Consider the following 17,644-nt stretch of genomic DNA (forward strand, 5'->3'; position numbering starts at 1 on the left):
ATTCAGTGTTTGTTTATGAGATTTTTTCTTAATATGAGGGTGTTCGTTTGTAAAATGGTCTCCCAGAGGAAATTAAGACAGCACCATCTTTGGGTGCATTCTGCGGAAGAAATGTGAATGATCATATTATTGTTGTGTTGATTTTCTATTTTTTGTACTAGCCGGGTGCTAAATAAATTTTATTATTATTATTATATTATCTATATCCGTTCATACCTACAATTTAAGAATATTCTGTATATGCCAAAAGCATAAACTACTCTTTTTCTAGATGATATTTAATAATATTTTGAAAGTTGATCTTATACGGCGAGGTTTGAATCCAGGAAAAACTAGTGACTATATTAAATGTGGAAAACAATTAATTTCCTTGCGCTTGAATCATTAATTGAACGACTTTTCAATCAAATTTTATATTGATTGTTACATACAATATTCAGCAAAAATTCAGTTCAATTCAAATTCATTATAATTATTTCGGCGCATTCGCCATTTTGCAATCGACTAATTAACTTTATTTTTTCTTTCTGACAATGATAAAACTTTCGAATGAAAGAAAATATGCAACTCAACCACAGTCCAAAATGTGAAACCCCAAGAATTCTAATGGTATTTTTCGATTTTGAGGATATTATTCTGAAAACAAATTCTTTCAAATCTTAGTCTATGGAATTTTTGGTTAATTTTTCTGTATAATTAATTTCTTAAAACAATATCCGACTCATTCATAATTTGAACATGTTCACCAGTACATCAAAATATTTTTGATGTAGTGCTTCAAAAAGTTATGTTGCTAGGATTAACTTTATCATAGAGAAATAATTCATATGTTTTCTACAGTATTTAATCAACTCTAATAAAACAAATATCTTTATTATTTGAAATTCATGATATCAATAAACAATTAATGAATAACGAAAACTGGAACAATTTGAATATTGAATTATGTGAACTATAAGGGAGGAGGATATAAAGAATATGTATTACATTTGTATCGCTTAACAAGTTTTAATTTTACCTTTATCATTGTTAAACAATTATTTAAACCAATCAGTATAAAGAAATTAGAAAACATGAGAACAGAATGGTGAAATCAGAAATTCAAAATGTTTTCACCTGAGTTTAACTGCTTCAGAGCCAATACCTTGTTATAGGTTGTTTTGTCTCTTACCAGCGTGTGTTATGTGACATATTGTATTGGTCGAAGCGGATTATTTCTTCTAGGAAAACCTCGATAATGGTCCACAATAGTTCGGCTATTGTAGTGTTCGCATTTTTAAGGTCATTGATACTGGCCTCTCAACTATATTGCCCCTCCTTCTCTGAAGAATGCATTAGCAGTTCATTCTTTTCAACGAAGAAAGTGCTTGTTTATGAATGAGATACCTGGAATCCTAGAAGTCGAGGCTTGGCTCACTAGAGTATTCGAAGTATTTACATAAAGTGAGCGTTGTTGAATAATATGAATATTCGTATGCATTGTATGTTGAAGTAATATACTTCTTACCGTTTCCGTTCAAGTTTGGGTGTTCCTTTGAATGAATATTGTGTAATCCTGAAAATTCTGGTAATTTCGTGAAAACAACTTTTTTTTTTTTTATTATGTACGTGTATGTCACCGACTGCCCCAAAAGTCGACGTCTAGCTGGAATAGGGTACTATGTTAAGAGAATAGTTATCAGAAAAATATAAAAAATCTGATTCAAACAATAGTAGACATTTAAATAAATTACACATTTTTTTTAATGTTGCAGATTTGCTTCTTTAATTATTTTTTTGTTGTTGTGTGAACTCGAACCCTTCTTTTTTGAACTCTGACTCAAAACTTGAAGTCAACTGCCCCAGCTTGAAAATGCTTTTCGCTTCTTTTTCTAAAATTGCGGACAATTTGTTTCCGGTAAGGTCCAGTTTTGAACAATTCTTTTACTTATTTGAAAATAATTCTAAAATAACTGTTGCTTTCCTCAAGGCCGTAACTGTGAGATTCCAGTCAAAGTGAGACAGACTGAGTTATTTTACAAAATGTGAGCGAGACAGATAGCGACGCTAACGTGATATAGACGGAATCATTTAACAAAGTGTGGGCGAGACAGATAGTGGCTATTAAATTAAATTATTGAATTAAACATAAATAATTCGGATACTTAGATATATTGAACATGCACAACAATTGTTAAACATGTATTATTTGGATTTCAGCAGATTTTCATCCTTCAGCTGCAATGCAATAATTTTTAAAATACATAACTCAGATTTTTTATATTTTTCTGATATTACGACTTAGTTCGTTATCCAATTCCTGCCTGGTCTCGACTTCTGGTACACTCTGTATAAATCTCATAATGCAGGTTCCACACAACTGATCCGAAACTCAAAATACTGTAAACATAGACCAAGAAAAGGTTGCTAGCCACATCAACATTTCCAAATTCAAAGAATATCAAACCGATTATTCGATTCGCTCTTAGGTCTTATGGAGTACTAAAATATGCTGATCTGAGAGCAATTTCGAGATCAATATAATTTTATGATCTTTCAGTTGACAATTGACATGCGAGATAGTATAACCGAGAATTCGGTAGACAATGAGTTTCCTAGTTTCCTACAGAAATTTCTAAATTGGTTCAAATTCTCTTGAATGAGTCTTTTATCTAGATAAATCTTCAAATTGAACGTTTCTGAAACTGCAGAATCCAAAATTTAAATGAAATGTCCCCGTTCATCATTTTTTATCCAGAAATCGCACCTAGTATTATATATTTGATGAAACGTCAAAAGAAAAAATAGCAAATTTCCAAAATGATCTGACGGCTACCTATTTTTGAGAGAAATATTTTCAGAAGCATAGCATGTCTTCTTTGAATGAATTGAAGTTGTTACTGACGATATTGATGTTGATGAATTTGTGGATCATCTTCAAAACCATGTTTTTCGTTTTGAAAATAACATTAATGTTCCTATTATCCAATTACAATGCATCTTTTATCAATGTGTTCGTTTCTTTCAGAGATTATAAGGCAACCTGCGAACTAATTCCATCTTGAATTGGAATTCTTCGACCTGGATCTACCTTCCTGTCTGGCGCATCGAGTACTGACCGACCAAGACCCTTCGCCTTATACATAATTCGCTGAAGAACATTCCTGATGTTGCAGATCCGCATTTAGGTGAGCGAAATGTAATTTCAAAGATAATTTATTTTGATACAGAAATGTCTTCTATGAAATATATACATTCGAGTAAACCTAAATAGGTTAACTGAAATTTATACATATTTTCAAATGATAATAATCAACAGTCAACCAATCGTTGAAGATTCACATAGTTCCACAAACAAATTAATATTTAGAAAAAATGCTTTTGCGTTCTTATTCATCTGAGCGTTTACCTTTAAAATCTACCCTGTCTGGTCAATCATCCAGATCCTGTCACCAAGGTATCAACATAATTTTATTTATTTATACAGGGTGTTTCCTAAACATGCGGCAAAAATTCAGGGGGTTGTTCCTTGGACTATTCTAAGAATATTTTGTCGTTTGATGATTTTTGAAAAACCTATTTGTTTCGAAGATATAGGGGAAACAAAATTTCAGATAATAACATTTTATTATGAAAAATTACATGAAAATTCAACTCAACCTACAAAAACTGTTGAAAATGACCACCTCTAGCCAGCATACAAGCATCCAATCTTCTCCTCATTGACTGCCGAACCCTTTCAAAAACACCAGGATCATTTCTTATTAAGTTACACCCAGCAATGATCCGATTCCGCAAGTCTTCCACATTTTCTACTGGAGTGGTATAAACTAATAATTTTTAGTCAAAAAACTGGCCGTTTTTAGTAATTGGAATGTTGTTAAACAAATTTAAAAATAAATTGTACCTACTTAGTAAACACAGTGCGGTACGCATTTTTATTTAAACTATTATTAATTTTAAAAATATGAAAAATGTTGTTCGCCCTGTATCTTCGAAACAAAGAGGTTTTTCAAAAATCATCCAAGGACAAAACATGCTTAAAATAGTCCAAGGAACAACCCCCTGAATTTTTGCCGCATGTTTACGAAACACCCTGTATAGGTTTACACGAATTACATCGAAAGAAAGTTTTGTCATTAATTATTTTTGTCATTTTATTCTATTGAATATTGAATCTTAATTCGACTTAATATTTGAATAATTTGCGGCTTTTTGTTCATAAACTCTGAACCAAATCAGAAAATTTCAAGTCGATAGTTATTTTCTTTCGAAAACTATCTTCTTTACGGAAACAGGGTTAAAAAAAATTAAGTTTGATCACGGATCCTCAATCAGAACCCTAATCTATTTATATAAACAGAAATACAAACAGGTGATGACCACCCAACACAGTATCCACTATTTTGGAATGATAATAACACCAGTTTCCGCTCAAAATTCTCATACTACATACCATACCCTTGCATTTTTTTTACTCTGAATTTGATTTTCGAAATATATAATATATTGAGGTTTCTGAAGCCAAAAAGTCAGGAAAACACTATTATTCTTCAGGCATTGGATAGTACCAGAACCTTGGCACCGCGGCATGAAGAGTTCATTCCAAAGGTAAACAGAGAACAGAATGAGAACTCGTTCTTCGAAGAGAGATAAGTAATCCGAAGAATGCTCCATGCAGCCTCACACAAATATTTACCTTAGAGCAATGATCAAACACATCGGTTGTACCAAACAGGAAACGGCGGTGTGTTAATTCAAATTCGACCACGTGCGTCGTTGTGGCACTAGAAGTGCAGGGATGGCATCAGGAAAATTGTCTACCATTACGTCCGTTTCTGAACTGCATCAAAATGGTGAGACCATAATTTTTTATCAATTATTACAAATCTTCGTTAAAAACAAATCATCGGAAATTCCTTAAAAATAATACCAATTTTTTTTAGTTCTGTTATTCTTCGAGATCTGAATTCTGTAAATTATCGATAAAATAATATCCTGAAATGAATGTTTCAATGAGACTATATTAATCACAATTCAACTATGATGTAGCAAAGGCAAAATGAATACATGAAGAGAACACAACCAAATATCCTAACTTGTACAAGCTCTTACTTCTGAGAGGTTTTCTTAGAATAGTTGAAATAAAGTGTAATCGATCACAACTGCAGATCATGATTTCTTCTAACAAGCCTTTGGATTCAACCAGAAGATGGATCTACCTATCCAGCTGATTTACTTAGCAGATAGATCTAGAAGGAAACATTCAAAGATTAGAATTACAGAATTTCATTCAAAGATGAATGCTTCTATCAGTAACAGAATTTAAGACAAAGGATATTTTGCAACTGGTCAGGATATTCGAGAAATGCAATGAAATCTAAACCACGGTATGAAATTTGCAGTGTTTTTATTTCAACGATAAAGGATAAGAAACTCACTTATGAATTGGCTTATATTATAACGATATCTGTTTCAATGATTATTCGTATGATACAACTCCATTCGAAGAAATAAATAAGTCTGTAAGAAATACAGAGCATTTTAATGTTCTGAGAGCTAATTGACTGATTGTGTAATGGATAATGGTTGGTAAGAAAAAGTATCTAGAAATCGTAATTCAATTTTTTTTCCCATATATAACATAAAACATTACTACATTTCAATTTAATAAAATCGCGTGTACGATGTAAACTGTTTATAGGAGATCAGTGGTAGTTATCAGAAGATGAACGTTGAAAGAAAACGTTGAGTTTTAGTGCACGTTCGGCCCTGTCGTTCATCTTCAGCTGCTACATCCTCAAATTAATAGATAACTTTGGCATACTTTTTGGAGGTCGGTGAAGAGCAATCGATATGGCTTGCACACGAGCCATGAAGGTATCAATGGAATGCGCTTTTTCGATGGCACAAACAATTTACATCGAATTATTATTTTGGATATCATATTGATTTACCTATAACTACCTACACATTTCACATGGAGTACACACAATGATTCTTAAAAAAAATTGCATTCAAGATTGCATAATTTCCTTTTCGTCAAAATAGATTATTTCTGGATATTCGATGATAGGTGCACACAAAATTACAAAAAAGGCAAACAAGATAAAGAATTATGTTGCATTCACTATCATAGTACCTACCATTAATTACTTCTAATTACGTGATTTTACTCTTCTTGATTGCCGAAATAGTTGTCTTTCTAACAAGTACCTAAAGTGACTGCCCTTAACCAGAATCACACTTCTCGTTTTTCGATCATCGATCAAGGGGGCCTAAGACAATTAACACTCGAATAGATCATTTTTTCTACGAATGTATTTAAATTGAATACTATTAAGAATATGCATATTTAATTTCAACACTCAAATTTTTCAATGAAAATCTGCTAATGTAGATTAATGTTAAAAACAAAATTTTTGCAATGTGCAAATGAGTCCAATGGAAGTTTAGGCGGGATTAGTTGGTAATAGCTGCATGTCCATAGTGACATTAATACATTGCCTAGAACAAACAGATAGAGACGGCTTCGGTGGCAACTTAAAAATATGTAAATTTTATTTAGAATATTTCTCTTAGTTCTTCGGTGTTTTCCAAATAACCATCAGCAACATCTGTAACTTCAAGCTTTCAAGACATTTTATATTCTGTGAGTGAAATGGGTACTTTAAATGTCATGGAAATAAATAGAAAATTAAGGAATTCAAAACCACTATAGTGGATAGAGCAGAATAAGAAATAAAAAAAAAAATTGTTACGCGGTCAAATGCCTTTTTCCCCCAATTCAACTTTGCATTCAGTTCTTCATTTCGAAATATATTATCTCATTTTTTCGAATGAAGCAGTAAAATTATCGTCGCCTCTGTATAACGAATGAAGAGTTGTCACATAAATTCTGTTTTCAACGCCATCTGACGAGCATTCTGCCACCCGTTGGAACGGCATCCAGGAGCTCAATTAAGAAATTAAATAGAAAACAAGCAGGTATTCGATGACCTCGGCCTTACCGCATCAAATGACAATATAAACTGAATATTGCATGTATGGATGTGATCTCTGGGTACCATCAATAGACCCGGGAGGTGAATTACCATAAGAATGTTTGCGTACTGCATTCACGCATTCCAACAGTCCAACACATGACCTTAGAACTTTCTAGCGATGACGTAAGTTGCATTATTAACTGCTCCGCTGCAATTTTTTTTCCATAGCGACCCACGTTGTTCTTCGAAATACTTCTATTTAAAGGTGCAACGCAATTGAGAAGTACGATGGGAAGTGGGTGGATATATAACCTTATGAGTCTGTGAACTACCTTGTCTCTATGTCGTGTCTATTTATAGATGAGAAGTCACGTGTTGCCTGATTTGGGTAGTACTGTCCTATATAGGATGTTTCTAGCAGAAATATTGGGAGTGCGTCCTTTGATTGTTATTGACATTCATGTTTATGCTAATAAATGTTTTGGTCCAAAATCTGAGGAAATATATTTTTTACACCTGCGGAAATTATGAAGCAGTTTTTACGTGGGTGTATTTATGCAAATCAAGAAGCTTCATTTCAGAAGTCCTAAAACGTCGTAATTCAAAATTATGATTCCACATTGTTTCATTAAAATGATATGTATATAATAGAAAATAAATATGGAATTATTGGATGAATTCTGCTTAAATTTCTAAACTGTGAGACCCCTATACTGATTTCAGGGCATCAAATGTTGCTTAGAGTTTTTTTTTGATAGATATACCTAGTTTCGAACTCCTTACGCCTAAGGCATGATTTTTTTCGCCTTTTTGCATTACACTTACCTTTTTTTTAATATTTATACTTAATAAATATTGAAGAAATGAGTCAATAGCATAGGAAGACTAATACCAGTTAAACTGTTCGAAAGTAACATTTGTATCAATTATTCTTAAAGAGTTGGTAAAATTGTTTCATTTCGAGTAGTTCAATGGAACTGAAATTTTTCAAATACACGATCAGTAGAGTTAGAACGAATTCCATGAACTTTGAACAGCAAACAATTTTTCATCGTTTTATATTTTGGAATTTCTTACTATAATTCGTCATTATTTTTCAAAATAATTCAAAAGAATTATTGTTATTTAAAATATATATGACAAAATAATTTTTCACGGCTTAATTCAATCAACTTCCTCTATTTAATATTCAATTTCTGAAACATTTATTTCTATTGAAAACTACTTTGTTTTTCATTTAGAATTTACGATAATGAATAGATCAAAACATGAAAGAAATCGAAAAAATCCAACCAATCATTTCGTTATATCATACCTATATAAATTTTTTGTGAGGCGTTCACGTATATTATTCAGTCAATTAACGCTATCGTACTGGAACGAAAATTACACATGCAAATTACTTCAATGCTCTAATGATATGTTATTAGATTTCTGTTTTTTTTTTAATCCAGTAAATACCAGTGAAATTTTGAATCATGTCAGTTTCGCTATAGTGGAAAATGTATTCGATATTTCTAACTTGATATACCGATTACTGATTGACAGTTTGATAAATTGCTGATTTTTTATGATTGAATTTTTCTTTTTAGTAGTAAGGGCATCCCTTCAGCTTAACTTTTAAATATTGAGAAGAATTCCTCTACCTAAAATGATTGGTAAGAAACAGAACCTCCTGGCGAAATCCAGAAGAATAGGGTGGCTAATTAGAGTTTTCCAGAGTTTCTTTCCACATAACTCTTGCTGTAGATTTCTCACTCGGTTTTTCATTAGATACCTATCTTATTTCAATGAAAGCTCTTACTGATGTGATAGCAGGTTTAACTCACTGAATGTTATTACAATAGACCCCATTAGAAATACACCCAAAAAATATGATATGCTTTGTGGGTGCAAATGGTGCAATGATTTTTTCGGAGCTTATGCTACTTGATCAATTAGGAATCAAAGATGATTTGCTTAGAAGTACTTGAGAAGAATATATATATTTGGTTGAGTAGTAAAGTTGTGTTGTGACATTTTGAACATTTTTGAATAGATAAAAATTAATAATAAGGCTTTATTGCAATTGCACCTAAAATATATGCAAGTTGAATTAATTGAAGCTGGATTTAGTTCCGCTACTATTACTCAAGAAAAAAAACAAAATAGTGGCTTATGTCAAAGGTTAGAAAACCACTTACATCTCAAAAAGACTAATAAAATAAAATGAACCATTTGAATGTTTTGAATAAAATAGAAATTTATACAAATTAAGCCTGATTTTCAACAGGTGCTTTCCATATACAACTAAGAAAATGAACCAATCATTAATCTTTTGTTAGCTTGATATTTTTCGAATACATATTTATTTATTTATTGTTGTTACAATACTTTTTCTATTAGGAACAGTAGCTGATTTTCCACTCAAATAGGAAGATTCTATCTACATTCTGCATCACTGGCTATTTGGTATCCTTTCAACTTTTTTTTTCGGATATCCCATATTATGTTTATAAACAATTTGGGAACTTAAGGAACGGTTGATCGTGCAATATGCTTATATAACGGAAGTGAAATAGTATGTTACAAAGATCGAAAATAACGTTTCACCATAATTTTATCAGCGTTTACAGAATAGGGTGTTGATAAACCAGTGTGATACATCGATACTGATTTGTGTTATTTTTCGAATCGAATTACCTCTCACGGAGATCACGATATAAATTGATCGACAGTTTCATCATTGAAACGCAAATATTATGTTTCGGTAGAAACGAATATGAATGTGATAGGGGGAACAAAATTTCGAATAAATCTGTATACATACAACACTTCCTGTTTGTGATTTATTCGTGGTTTTGATCGAAAAATAGATCATATCGAAGAGCAAAATTTTCATTAAAGATATCCAAATTCGAAGGCATAATCGATGAGGAATGAGGTCATGTAGGTCATCTACCCATTATCGTCAACTTCCTATGTAATGTCATTTGAACAGAGAGAGACTCGTTTTCATTTATTCGAACAGATTATGTTTTGCATTCATTATGTCCATTCAATAAATTTGCAAGCTTTTTCCTTGTTTGATATGCATGATAGTTTTCACATCCTGACCTACAATATATCCATTCACAGATTGTATGGAAACTTTTTCCAATAGTAATTTCTGAAAGTACGCAGGTTATTTATAAACGATTGTTTCTTGTGTGACAAAGCGTTGCTAACTTCGAATAAATATTTACTGTTTCACAGTATTTCCTCTCCAATTCTATAAATATTTCGAATAATTCTTGATGCTATCGGAGACGAGTTAAATCACATATTTCTCATTGATATTCAGAAATTCAAAAAACTAAAATTTTCAACATCGTCATCAGGATTTCTAATTCTGAGAAAGAAGAAGTTATTACTTTCATGAAATGGGTCCAGAAGTTCTATGAAATAAAAAAAGAGCGTGCTAAAAATAATCCATTTTGTAGAATTCGCAACGTACCATTTATTATTTTCATAGAGTAAGAAACATAGATAAATACATGTAAAAATAGTATACACAATTTTTACATGTCCCCAACATGGTTAGATTAAGTTGTCGGATTATGATATATTTTCAAATCCACAATTTTACTATATCCTTAGGAATGTATATTATATTGAATGAAATTGAATTGAATTTCAAAATTTGGAATCCGATATTTTTCCTAATTGTGGAATTTATAGTATGCATAATATTGATTATTTTCTGTATCTACCTGCTGAAATGCTCTCATAGTGTCATCTGTTGTTTCACGTCGTTTGTTTGGCGCACTTGAAGATTGTTTTCTGAATTTCTGATATTTTTATGTATTCATCTCAATATATTTTCAGTTGATATGAAACGTTGATTCACTATGGGACATAAGAAGTGTTTTTTTTTGGAGAAACTCGCGAATTGAGTGAAATATCGTACCAATGATATGTTTTCATTTCCGCGCGCTTCATGTCAAATTTGATAGTTCATGTTGGTGACAAAATTTGCTTACTGAAAATGACATATGCTCCTGAGCCTTTGGAATTCTACGAGTTAATAAAATTTCAACCCCTCCTAAAATTTTCGCAGATAACTTATTATTGGAATGTGTATGTATGAATATGTATATACAATACAATAATGAAATTAATATTGTGGAATGATAAGATCAGAACATAAAGTTCTAGTCGTATATGATTTCGGAGTTATAAATATGAATTTATCTTTTCAGTTTAATCATATGGACATTGGAACACTGAGGAAGAATAAACTACATTTTCAGTTGAAGAAAAAACTCAACATTGGATAGGTATGTATTCCAGATTCTGTGTAATTAAAAATATTGCAAAATTTGCGTATGGTTAATTATTTTCTTCTACTTATCTCATCGAATGCACAATTAATAATAGAAACTAAAGGATTTATGAAATTAAAGAATTTCACAGTTACACACAGTCACATAATGTTAAAATACAGAACAGTATATCAAAAAATTTAAAACGATAAACGTAAGGACGTTTTCTCGAGCTTAGAGGATCAATGGGTTGTAGGAACCAATTTTGTACCAAGTTAATTTCTTAACGGCTCACAGATGGAGTTTTTTATTGGGTTTTCAATTCTACACATTCCAAAACATGAACAGTGGGAATTCCATGGGGGTTAAAATCTATTTTTCTTCGAAAAATTCCAAAGGTTATTGTTGTAAGTAATTAATATTATCAGGAAATAATGAACCTATACTTGATATGGGTCTGGCCAAATCCAGTAAACTTTCTCAGAAATGAATTTTGGACTAATTAGAAATGTCCACTTCATTTGTTAGGCACCAAGCTAACGGTTCGAGCAATTCAACCAACACATTCCTAACTGTACTTTATTCTTTTCATTTTGTGGTAAACACATGCCATACGGAACTTATATGCGAAGTGTGGTATTGAGCTTACTTCGAATATGTATGATTTTGACATTTTTACCCATTTGAAAATTCGTATTTCAATTCTTGAAAAATCTTTTATTCCTTTCTTTTGGTCATACTTCACAATTTATGATTAACTTCATATTAAAATCCTCTTTGTTTATTATATAGGTTCTAAACCCTCAAAGGAAGGGCCCCATGTTTTGTTTATGTTTGGGTATTATCATACTACAAAATGAATTTTCAAAAATATGATCAAATGATTCTCTATGCGGTATAATTTTTCGTTTCGTGAAAATATGATTTACCACAGATGAACGAATTGTTTTTCGATGTTAACACATTGCAAAACATTTTACTGTTAATTTTTGAGTGAAAAGTGCATTCGAGGATGAACACGCAGTTTTATTATAATTGAATGAGAAATTTTAGAAAAGGTCTGTACTGAATTTTTTCAAAAATGTTTAGTCAATGTCCTTACCTAAGTTACTGTAGTTGCTGAAGATGAGGTAGTTAACGTAAAACAAGCAACGAAAATATGGAGCAATTTGTTTTTTTTTTTTGATCAACATATATCTTAGAAACAAAGGATATCCGGGCATAAATAAGAGAACAATACCCTGAATTTGAGCAAGATGGTTAGGAAACACCCTGTGTAATATTCATATAATGTTTATTGTAGATATAATTAAAGATTGAAAGAATGAAATCAAATATCTCTGACATTTGAATTTTACGATTATTATTGTTTTCCATTGGAGCAGAGAGGTGAAAAAATAAAGAATCTCTCGAAATCAAGAACACCCGAGTCGAAGAAAAAATGGATAATTATCGCATAATTCAATTGAGTATAATCACAATATGATTCCTTGTTCCAATAATCTACAAAAATCTAATTGAAAATCCCGAACCAAATTTTACTTTATGGTCCATTATTTCCTTTCTCAACGCACAAAACCGATACATTTGAAGAAATATATGAAAATATCTATAAAAATTTTTTAATGCATATCAAATTGTGGGATTTGATCCCGGATTTGTCCGTTCCGAAATCCGAATGAAAACTTCAACAATTCATCATTCCGAAACTATAAAAGCTAAGACTTTGCGGTAAAAACTATTTACTCTTCTAAAACAAATATGTACATACCTATATGTTTCAGAAAAATGCGGTATAGTGATCGAATTTGACATGTGAGTAGCACTCATTTTTTCCAAAAAAAGATCTGAACGGTGGATAAATGAATTTTTGGATTCTACACATTCTAAAATGTGAATAGTGAAAATTTGTTGAATTTGTTTTTCCTCGAAGGAATAATAAACCATATTGGGTAACTGGGTCACGTTGATCTACGTAGCTTAAAAATCCCAACCATAGCGTAGGTATCAATGTAAAATAGGGAATAATCCCCCCTAAAAAAACTATTCAACATGAAATTGAAATATTCTTATGGCTGTAAGCTTTTTGTGAATTAACCTAATTTTTCTCAGATTATTTGCTACAACTTGCAGCTTTTAACATTTTCAAAACTCACCAAATTAAAAAGATATTCATGATTTGATTGTTTTTATATTTATTAGTTTCTATTAGGGATGCGCCGAAGCATCGATTCGGCTTCGGTATCCGGCCGCTTCGGCCTACTTTTCAATTATTCGGCTTCGGCCGAAGCAGTTGTTCGATTCGGCCGAAGCGACGAGATACAATTTCGTGTTGAGACTCAAAGAGATTTGATGCCTTATTTGAAAATAAGTATTATATTATTTCGACTGTGCTAGATCCTAGATTTAAATTAGCCTTTTTTGAAAAAGAGAAAATTGATACTTCTAAACTGTGTGTATTGAATAAATGTTTCCTTTTAATGCACTTGCAAGGACAACTAGGTGACTCAAAGGATGAAGAGGAAGAAGATTTACCTTTATCAGAAATAAAGAAAATGGGAAAGAATGAAGTTAGTGAAGGATTAGGAACTGAAAAAAGCAAGTTATGGCTATGCTTTGATGAAATAGCAACTAGTTCTACTAAAATGACAAAAACTAAAGAAAAATATGATTTGAATGACATAAAAGAGGAATTGGACATGTACTTAAATTTATCTTTAATTGCCCGAACTGACAATCCAGCTATTTGGTGGAGAGAGAAGAAAGAAGAAGAACACTGAGTCAATTGTCCATGAAATTTCTTTCAACACCTGCTTCTAGTGTTTATAGTGAAAGGTCATTTTCAGAAGCAGGAAATATCTATGGAGAATCCAGAAGCAGACTGCACCCAGAAAACGCAGAAAAGTTACTATTTATACACCATAATTTGCCTTTACTGAATTACGTCTATGAAAAATCAAATTATGTTGTTCTTTTTTTTTTTTTTTCTAGTTTATATTCAAATTGAAGGTTGTATAAGGAAAACCAATTTGTTTTTTTCAAGAGTTTATCTTTTGTTACAATGTTCTAAGTCATTATTAAGCTGTTAGTTGTTTGTTTGCTAGAGAATATATATACAGTACCAATGGTCTTATTATTCACTGTATTTCTAATGAGTATCAATTAAATCGATTCGGTGGCCGCTTCGGCCGAAGCTTCGGCTGCTTAGTGAGAGATTCGGTATCCGGCCGAATCACAAAAAAGCCGCTTCGGCGCACCTAGTTTCTATCTCGATATTATAATTTTTCAGAATCTACGCAGAAAAAAAATTTGCTCTAAATTTTTACGGCCTACGTACAGAACGGGAAGAATATGTAAATTTGAATAAAATATTGAATACCAGTTGGTGGACATGTTTTACTAATGAAAAGACTATCTATGAATATTTTTTAATTTTTGTAATTTTTAAATGGGTCGGAACATCATATTGAATTTTTTCCAGAACTCTCTAACAGAACAAAATTTCTCAATTCAAAAATATGTTGAAAATAATGATTCTTTACAAAAATTTCAACTCTTGTGTTGTGCCTGTAAAAGCAATATTTTCCTAATCGAAAAATTAAATGAAACGTCATGTATGATCGGGTCTACTTCAAATGAGAATATCTATTATGTGTCCCGCATTCGTAGAATATGTTTAAAAAAAGCCATTCAGCATTTTCAAGAAAAAATGGAAAAAAAAAATTTGAAAACGTTTAATTTTTCAAGGAGAGGCTTAGAGCTTTTGTTAACATGAAACACCCCTTTAAATGTCCTACAACTTTCGCACTTTTTTGGTAACACCCTGTATACCGCAGTAGAAATTCATCCATATCAACATTAATCAGAATCCAAAATAGAATTAACCTTCTATTGATAATCTCGATCGTATTTCCAACAGAAATAGTGCAAGTAGGAGAAGGCAGTGATAAGGTTTAAAAACGGAATCTTATCTTGTTTGACTTCTAGAAAACACCCTTCCATCCATCAGTCTACAGCAGGAAAGGCGCCATGACGTCAGTAATATACATTACTACATTCCAGGCGGTACTCAGATATTTGATCAATTATCGTGTTACGTTATGCAAGGCATGAATCATGAATGGGCTAATGTAAGAACTGTTGCTGCCACGGCCAGTGATCAACGCAGCAGTTATTCGTGAAGCATCAAAGAAAAATTTACAACGCGTCCGCTGAATCGATCGAAACTGGCACTTAGTAAAAACGTGATACGTATGTTTAAATATAGAAAAAATAAAGACGTGACTTCAGTTCCTGATAATGCCAGTATTGATAACGGAGCAGGATTCGTTTCATTCATAACTAACAAGTGAATTAGCAGGTCACACCGTGTTTATATTATTTGTGCACTGTTTCTCGAGGTGTTTCATCTTGGAATCCATTGTTTTTCCCCCAGCTACATTGGTGCCCGGCTACAAGGATCTGTTATCACATGTTTGAGTAATTTTTTATCAATGAAAATTCGACTTCATTCATGTAAGTGATTAGTACCTTGCAGTCGCCACATACGTCGTAGTCATTTCCTATAGTTCATCGAAACCGGAAATAACGTGGATAGTAAGCTTGGAGAATGGTGTGAAGTGTCTTGAATACATACGGAAAACATTCCTATTGCTCGACTGCTTTTCATTCACAACTCCCAGTCGAATATTATTAAGTGTATCACTCTCGATTATTCCTTTCGGTTTTTGATCGAAAATGTGAACTTTAATCTCAACCGATTTTCATTTGAATTCGTATTTAATTCATTGAAAAACACAAGTGCCTTCTAAAGTAAAGGAGAGAAACTCCATTCTGCATTCACAACCCCAGGACCTATTAATACCTAACAGTGAGTCTTGGATAGCAATTATGAACTTTGATCAAGATGAAAGCAGAATCATTGTTTTCGGAATAGGTGTAAAGTGTCTTATTACCTGGAAAAAACGTTTCTGTGGTCTTTGGTGACCAGACTACAACTATTTTTAGAATATTCCCTAGCTAACAGTACTATCTTACATTCTCTATAGTCTTTTATCGAAAATATGAACTTTGATCGTAATAAACACATTTATGTTTCAGATATCAGTGACGATCTCGTGTTTGGCTCTGGTTTTGAAGGATGAACTATCGCTTCAGTTCGAAATGTTATCATGTGACCAGGAGTTATGTTTTTCTCAGATAATGTTGAAACGAAACGGGTTTTCACAGTGATTTGCCAGATTTGTTTGGTTTCTGAGATCATTGTGAAAGCTGATTTCGTCAACACATCTACGGTGGGCCTCCGGAAGTTAAATCTAATTTTGTACCATTGAAGAATTGGAATTTGATATATCCTACATTCAGCTGACTAATGATTTTTTCAATTTTTGTTGTGTTCTTTATAATGTACTAAAAGTTTTAATTATTATTATTTGTATACTGGTAAAATAATGTTGATGCAAAATATATTTACTCAGTTTGTCCTAGGTTCATTTTTCATATGACTATTGAATTTTATGTGATTCAATAATATTATTGTTGCAATTTTCGTTGATAATTTTTGAAAAGCAATGTTTGCTACAGTTAATGTATTTCAAAGTACATTTCATTTTTCATTATTTCCAATATATTTAAAATATTAGATATTTGGATTTATATATTCTTTAAAAATTTGGTGTGTGAATCGGTATGGTATATTATATCGAAAATTCAAATTTCCAATCATCAATCATTTTCTTTTCATTCTATAATGTTCGCGATTATAGACTAGTAAATATTATATTTCATAATTTCCTGAAAATATAATATTTAATTAAAAAATAAAACAAAACGATTGCCACAAATATATTGTCATATTTGTTGAAACTACTTTATTTAAATTTTCAGACAGAATCCATTGAATATAATAACAATTTTTGTGTCTAGTTGATTTAGTAGATTAAAGATAAAGTCATTGTTACAACCATTTGTCCCTTGTGGGCCTTAATTGATTGTATGTAGTAATATTATTGCAGGTTTGCTATTTCAATGTTATATTAAATTTTTTGAGTGATTATAGTGTACCAGAATGTTTTCCCAAATCTTTTTTTGTTTTTCATTCCACCCATCTTTCCTCACCTCTCAAAATATTCAGTTATTAATGGTCTTTAGTGGGTTGAAATGAAATCAATTGATTCTTCTCTTATGGTTCATTGAAATAAAGCTCATTATCGAAAAAAAAATTGAATTGTATCATACAGTAGCTTCGCGAACCATATTCCTACCTATTACAAACAAAAATTTGCATTTTCTTATCCAGTTAAGCAAGCGAACCTTATGATCCCAGCTTAGAATTGTCCGTTAAAATACTCATTTTAAATGAGTAATATAGCGTTCGATTTCAAGCTGGTGTGTTTT

General features: G+C 31.7%; 1 long non-coding RNA gene across 1 annotated transcript in view; it reads left to right on the forward strand.

Annotated features, from left to right (window-relative positions):
- The window catches only part of LOC123672971, a 29,679-nt gene extending 12,323 nt beyond the window's left edge, over positions 1-17,356 (forward strand). Inside the window, exons 2-4 of the long non-coding RNA XR_006746396.1 lie at positions 3,008-3,167; positions 11,186-11,263; positions 16,349-17,356. This is a non-coding gene — a long non-coding RNA (uncharacterized LOC123672971). The remainder of the gene's footprint in view (positions 1-3,007; positions 3,168-11,185; positions 11,264-16,348) is intronic.
- Positions 17,357-17,644: the final 288 nt, after the last annotated feature.

The sequence above is a fragment of the Harmonia axyridis genome, chromosome 2 (assembly GCF_914767665.1).
Source record: "Harmonia axyridis chromosome 2, icHarAxyr1.1, whole genome shotgun sequence".
In the NCBI taxonomy this organism is placed as follows: Eukaryota; Metazoa; Arthropoda; class Insecta; order Coleoptera; family Coccinellidae; genus Harmonia; species Harmonia axyridis.